We start from the raw sequence: 7,807 nt of genomic DNA, 5'->3' as shown, positions 1-7,807 counted from the left end.
CTCTAGCTTGGGCGACAGAGCAAGACTCCATCTCAAGAAAAACAAACAAACAAACAACAAAAAACGACTATGGTTCATGTCAGAATGGAGTGTTTTGTATAAAATGGTTATGACAATCTTCAACTTTATGATAATCACACGTATCTAGATGTCTCTATTGAATATATGAGTTTCAGCATGTTAGAAACTCAGTGCCACAGGTTAGAACAAAATGAACACGTATTCATACACATAAACCTGAGTCCACAGAACAGAAGAGTTATCTGTTGTTGTTGTTGTTTTTGAGATGGAGTCTCACTCTGTCACCAGGCTAGAGTGCAGTGGCACGATCTCAGCTCACTGCAACCTCTGCCTCCCGGGTTCAAGCAATTCTCCTGCCTCAGCCTCCCCTGTAGCTGGGACTACAGGTGCATGCCACCACACCCAGCTAATTTTTGTGTTTTTAATAGAGACAGGGTTTCAGCATGTTGGCCAGGATGGTCTCGATCTCTTGACCTTGTGATCCACCGGCCTTAGTCTCCCAAAGTGCTGGGATTACAAGTGTGAGCCACCGTGCCTGGCAGAATAGAAGAGATATAATCATAACAAAATACTTCCATATAAGTGTATTTACTGTAGCATGTTTATGTCACATAGATCTATTACAAAATAGGTGTGGGGAAAATTATTTTATGTTTCAAAAATGACATGTAAAGTTTAGAAGAATTCAGAGTATGGTAAAAATACCAAAGCTATTAATCTATGAGCCATACTTTCCCAAGAGGTTGAAAGTATTTATGAAGTTAAAACAAGTACTTTTAAAGTGGCAAATTAGGTGGTAGAGTTATTACTGTCAATACTCAAAAACTGCACAGTAAACACAAAGAAGCAGATAGAAAGGGCACACATAGCCAAATGTTTCCTATCGAAAACCCTAGTCCTGTTAAATAAACAACTGGGACTTGAGATACACGAAAGTTTAACAATAGCAAAGCTAGGCACACACATGTACGAACACAACAATATAATATTTATAACAATCTGTGTGTCCTCTAAGAATCAAGAGCTTTACACATAATAGTAAGAATTTAAAGACTCCTGATCTCTAAAATGATTATAAAGCTAGTAATATTTTTGATGTTAAATATTCCCTAACAAAGACAGTTATAACTGTCAATATATTTCTACAACAACCTAGTGAATAGAGGATAGCTATAATGTGACTTTTTCATTGAATGCAGTAGTTATGTCTGACATTCTTTCTTTCTGTTTTGTTTTGTTTTTTGTTTGTTTCTGAGACAAGTTCTCACTCTATTGCCCAGACTGGAGTGCAGTGGCATGATCTTGGCTCATTGCAGCCTAGACCTCCTAGGTTCGAGCCATCGTTTCACCTTAGCCTCCCAAGTAGGTGGGACCAGAGGTGTGTGCCACCATGCCCAGCTAATTTTTTTGTATTTTTGTAGAGATGGGATTTCACCATGTTGGCCAGACTGGTCTCAAACTCCTAGGCTAAAACTACCCACCTGCTTCAGCCTCCCAAAGTGCTGGGATTACAGGCATAAGCCACCGTGACCAGCCATGTTTGACATTATTTCAATGAGTTGAGTAAAGAGCAAGAAAAAGCAGCTTTATTGAGGTATAATTGGCATACAGAAAAGTGCACATAGAGACGGAACAACTTGATAAATATTGGCATAGGTATAATCGGGAAACCATTACCACAATCAAGACAATGAACGTATCATGCCCCAGAAAGTCTTCTCATGCCGCTAGGTAATTCCTCTCTCCTATCCCTCCCTACCTCGCCATCGTTAGACAACCACTGATTGATCTGGTTTCGTCACTATAGGTTATGTTGCATTTTCTATAGTTTTCTATAAATGAAATCACACAGTAAGTCCTCCCTCCCGAAGTTTCTGGCTTCTTTTACTCAGCATAATTATTTTGAGAGTCATCCCTCTGTTGCATGTTATCAGTAGTTCATTCCTTTTTACTGCCGAATAGTATTTGATTTATGAATATGCCGCATTATGTTTATGCATGCACATGCTTATTTGTTTTGTTTTGTTTTTGGAGACAGGGTCTCACTCTGTTGCCCTGTTTCAGATTCCTGGGCTCAAGGGATCCTCCTCTTGAACCTCCCAAGTAGCTAGGACTACAGGCCCACGCCACCACTCCAGTCTAATTTTTTTAACGTAGTTTTTTGTAGAGATGAGGTCTCTCTATGTTGCCCAGGCATAGGCAAACTCCTAGCCTCAAACTCCTAGCCTCAAAAATCCTCCCACCTTGGCCTCCAAAGTCTCAGGATTATACCACACCTGGCCCCCATTCACATGTAGATGGACACTTGGGTTGTTTCCAGTTTGGGGCTATTACAAACAAACATTCATGGACAAATCTAAGTATGAACATATCCTTTCATTTATCATGGGGAAAGAACTAGAAGTGGAATGACTGAGTAATATACTCGGCGTATGTTTCTTTAAGAAACTGCCAAATTATTTTCCAAACAGTTTGTACCATGTTACATTCCCACCAACAAGGTATGAGACTTCCAGTTCCTCTACATTCTCGCCAACCCTTGGTATAATGACTCCTTTAAATTGTGGTCTTGACAATAGGTGTGTAGTCGTTAATTCATTATGGTTTTAGTTTACACTTTCTTAAAATGTATGACGTTGAATGTCATTTTCATATACTCATTTGCCTTCTTTATATCTTCTTTGGCCAACTGTCTATTTGAATCTTTTGCTCATTTTTAAAAAATTAGGATGTTTTTCTATTGAGTTTTGAATAATTCTTTAAATATTCTGTGAGTCTTCCATCAGATCTGCAAATATTTGCAAATATTTTTTCCAAGTCTGTAGCTTGTCTTTTTAATTCCCTAACAGTGTCTTCGAGGAGCATAAGTTCTTAATTTTCATTAAGTGCAATTTATAAATTTGTTCTTTTATGAATAATGAATTTATAAATTGCACTTAATCTCAATCGTATTGGTGTTAGATCTAAGAACTCTTGGCTAACACAAGGTAACAAAGAATTTGTTTCTCTCAGATGATTTATAGTTTTTGGTATTACATTTAGGTCTATGAACCACTTCTCTGATATTCTGCCTTGCAACGTCTACTTACCTTGCCTTTCCTAAACTCCTCCATCTCCCTACTCAGAGACTGCCAGGCACTGCCTGGGTTCCCCTATACCATGGCCTTGAAAGTTTTGCCACGCAGTAACCTGGACAAACTGTAGTGTTCATCTAGTTTGCTTCCCATCTCTCCAGGGTGACTGCACTTTCTGGCCTGTTGTCCAATGTCTGGAGTGCCAACATCTTGTATATTTTATTTGTTCAGTTGTTTCAGCCAAGAAGGTAAATCCATCCCCTGATGCTCTACCCTAACGAAAAGCAGAAGTCCTGTGAATTCCTGAACTTTAACAAAATTGCCTTTCTTCAGTGGTGAAAGAGTAAGACCTTGCTACCAGAAGTTAGAATGTCACCACTTTCCTCTAAATTTTGTTCTTTTCCTATAAACCTCAAAACATCTAACAGCCTGTGATAATTACGAATATTTCTGTACACTGTTAAACTCGCTGACATAAAAACAGGCATTTTTAAAAGTTCTGCCTACCCTTTCATAGGGGCATTTTTCCTTACTATAGCTCTTGTATAATTTACTATTTTTTAAAGAACTAGCCTTATGAAATGGGCAGCTAGCCTCTCACAACCTTTTATAACTGTCTCTCGAGGTTAGCCTCAGCAGGCCCTGAATTGAATTAGTATATTATTTCAATTAAGGCCATCCCAAAGTGAAACTAAGTATCAGGTCATCATGATTTTCTCAAGTCATAATGTTCACTACCTGGGATTATATAATGTGCACTAGACAATTCAGCAGGCAGTGTTTTGAGATTTTGACCTACATTGTTGATCTACCCATGGTCAATAAAGACTGTGTTACTTAGAAAGAAGCAGATGGGAAAATTAGCAAGAAATAGAGAAAAGAGTCACAGGATGCCAGCAAAATCCACACTACTGTCCAGAGACCACCTCCAGTGAATTAAAACTCAGGAGAGAGCCCTTAACAGGTTCTACCATTAAGATTTCCACATCCTGAGTAGGAGTGGGAGTCCTCTTTTGGAAACTGAGATGTAAAAGACTCCTCTCTGTTTTCAGGTATTTCCCGAAAAGCCTTTCTTTTCTTTGGTATTCCTTAATTACTTTGCATTTCCCCTTTGACTATTAGGTTCCTGGCCCCACTGGGTCCAGTCAAGAGAAATAGTTCCATCCTCTTGTGAGCAGAACCTGATATTTATAATGAGTATCTCTCTAAGGCCCTGTTCTCCAAGTAACAACCGTAGCTTTTCTCTGTGTTTCGCTTTTCTCTAGCCCAGGAAGATCACATGTTTTTCATAGTAGGCACTGTGCTACTAGTGTGTTTCACACCTGTATTCTCAAAGGCTGACAGGAAAACAAATATCTGACAAATGCTTCTCTTTACCAACCTTGTCATTTCAGATTTTGAAATGCTTAAGCATTAGCTTTGCTTCTAGAATGGGGGCCCAAATACCCCTTGCACCTTCCTCTTTGACCAAAGCAGTGGATTGTGACCCTATTTAAGTCACATACGAGGCCCTCCTTCCACACTGGCTGACAAACCAGGCAATGGAAAGCAAGCCTGGAGGATGAGCTCTTGTGGGTGACCCCACCAAGGCTGCACTCTGAAACCATGCCCACCTTGAGGTGCAACTGCCTTAGTTCCAGACAGGCCTGCCTTTTTCCTAGTGCTGGATCTCCTGATGGGGTGGGCACAGTACCTCCTGTCATTTCTCCAGAGCCAGGTCTGCACTGCTACCCGCTGCTATCAATCAGGCAATGAGCAGCAGAGGCTCCCAAGTCCACCTCTACCCCAGGAGGAAAACCTGTCCCGCATATGAGGAATCTATTCCTGTGGCTGAGGGGCAGATCCATCTAGCTCTCTTAACAGAACTTTCTCTCTCCCATTATATGTAAGCTCTAGGACACAAAACTCAAGGTTTCCCTTTTGTAGTTAAGAAAGAAATTGAGCTAGTCCTGCTCTCTTTCCTATTTATACAAAGCTATTTTTTTTTTTTAATATCTGTGGCCTTGTCTTTTTCTTCATGTAAACATATTGTCTTCATGAATATTCTTCTCTTCAGTATTTTACCTCTAGAAGTGTTACTAGAATGGGAGACAGGGAAGAACGATAGACATCCCAACACTTTTTACTTTTGAAAAATGGCATAAAATAGATCTATCCATCCCAGAAAGGGACAACAGGCAGGGCCTAGTGAAGGTTCTCCAGGCGACGCGCTGACATTCTGTCTCTCACACACAGAACTAGATTTTGTTTTCCTGTGTGTGTTAAGCTAGTCAAGGGTCCGTGTTGGCAAGACTGATGGCCACTGTGGCCCAGTCACCGTGGGATCATAACTCTGACACTGCCGGTCATGTTTTCTTTATTCCCATGCTTATTCCTTGCGGTCAGCTGAACTAGGCACGGGCTTAGTCATGATGTTAGCTACGAGCTACAAAGAAAGGTGCATGAGAGAGAGATGTAACTATATAGAAATGGAGAACCACATGAGGCTGGAGTGTTGTTTATGGCCTAAGCCTGAAGGGTCAAGTAAACTACATACTCTTCAGCGAACAGGAGACTTCCACTTTGTGAGCAAAGTGATCAACCTTTCTGAAGGACATCAGCTACTTTGGTTGTAGAATGGAGACGGTGATGCCTACCTTACAGAGCTGTGTGAAGATCATAAGAAATAATGACTGGTAAATGTTTTAGTACAGTGCTGGGCACATAGGAAAACCTTGGCAAGTACTAACAATTATTTTATTATTACATACACCATCTGCATCTAGGCCTGCAGCTGCCCTTAATAATAGAAAGCCACAGTGAAACTTAGTTTTTGATATATTTAGCCAGCTATATCTTGCTCTGGCAGAAATGAACTCCTCACCCTTTAGTGTCCAGTTGCCGCCGGCAATCAGAACAGATGAGTGGGCTTCTCTTACTGTCCACTTCACTACTGTCCAGTTTAAACTTTTCTTGATGTCTTCAGGTCAAATTTATAGATAAATCTATAGATAATCTAGATAATATATATGACCCATATGTCATTTTAATATATATGATCTAGATATCGATATATATCATTTTGTATAAAGATATTACCATATGGAACTGTTCTTAAGGACGGTTGAGTAATGACTCCTAACCAACACTAGTATCTATTGAGCGTCCATTTTAGGCTTAATGCTGTATTAGGTATTATTGTCCCCATCTAACAAATAAGTGCCAACAGCCCACACTTTACCGTCAGGACTCGTTTCAGTTCTGCTTCCTCTTCCCTTATTATCAGCTGTCAAACTCATCAAAACTGCCATGGGCCTTCCTCTGGTTCTCAACCTAGGACACACATTAGAATCATTTGGAGATCTTAAAAAAATAGCAATGCCCAGACCCACCCACTTCTAGTTAATTATGATACACAGCATGGGAGGCCTGACAAAAACAACAACAAAAAAAACAAAACACCACTGCTAGACCCAACTATTAACATCTGTAGACTAATAATGAAAATTTACGTAATAGGCCCTGAGGGAATGCCTGAGGACCTCTCCTTTAAAGCACATTTTATCAATTATTTTGCCCAGTGTTCCCTCTCTCTTCTTCCTCCCTCCCTACCTGCTCCCTTCTTCTGTTTTTAATTGTTCACTCTGGCTTGTCTTTCTCCCTTCCTCCCCTGCCTCCCTTCTTTCTCCTATTTAATTGTTCACTTCTGGCTTCACAAGGCTGAGACTATAGGAAGACTATTAAATGAAGAGTTTGTAGCTCTGACAATTGGTTTACTGTACTGGACATTCTGGTTGTATCACCAACACCTTCTCCCTCTCCTCTGGGCAAGTATCTTGACTTTCAGATGCATATTCTCTGCCTCCAATCCAGCCCCATTTCTAAGCCTGGGGCATATGGATTAGGCCTAAGGTAATCTCCAGACCCTGCTGCAGTTAATGGTTCACAGAGAGAAAAGTAGCCCCAAAGAGCTAAATGCGGCCTAAGAAGAAAAGTTGTTCTCTTCTGAGTGCATTTCTGGAAGCAGACCCAGCCCCACCCCTAGGCTTAATAGCTCTGGGAGTTGCTGGAAGCCATCTTGTGGCCACATGGGGTAGGTAGTCTGCTGTAGAATGAAGCTGGTTCAGAGAAAGCAGGAATGAGAGATGCAAATAATCAGTCTTTCATGACATCTCCGAGTCACTGAATTAGATCAATCCTGAAACCTACTATGCTTCTGGCAGTGAAGTGAGCCAATGAATTCCCTTTAATGTTTAAGCTGGTTTGAGATGGGTTTTCTGATACTTGTAACCAGATGCATCCTGAAAGATCCACTGCACATTTTATGAGGAAGGGAGTACCTGTTTTTTAAAATTACACTTGGAAAAGCTACCAGAGTGTTATAAACAACATATCCAAGTTTTAAATACTTTTTGCTGTGCAGCTGAAAGGAATGAAAGAAATCAGGCACATTCCTCAGCCCCGGGCTCAACTTCCCGAGCCCAGTACAAACACATCCCCCCATATATCTCTCAACTTCCCGAGCCCAGTACAAACACATCCCCCCATATATCACTCAACTTCCCGAGCCCAGTACAAACACCACCTGGAAAGTCTCCGATAAGGACACAGCCGTTCGGGGATTTACTGAAAGCGCGGGAACCAATAGAAAACTGCTAAATGTATAACTTAAAATGTTAACCAATTGTAGTGCTGTAACCAAAAGAATTCCTTTGTTCCTCTGTAACTTTAAG

Source organism: Chlorocebus sabaeus, chromosome 3, assembly GCF_047675955.1.
Source record: "Chlorocebus sabaeus isolate Y175 chromosome 3, mChlSab1.0.hap1, whole genome shotgun sequence".
NCBI classification, from domain to species: Eukaryota; Metazoa; Chordata; class Mammalia; order Primates; family Cercopithecidae; genus Chlorocebus; species Chlorocebus sabaeus.
The sequence above is the reverse complement of the archived record's forward strand: the minus strand, read 5'-3'. Positions refer to the sequence as shown.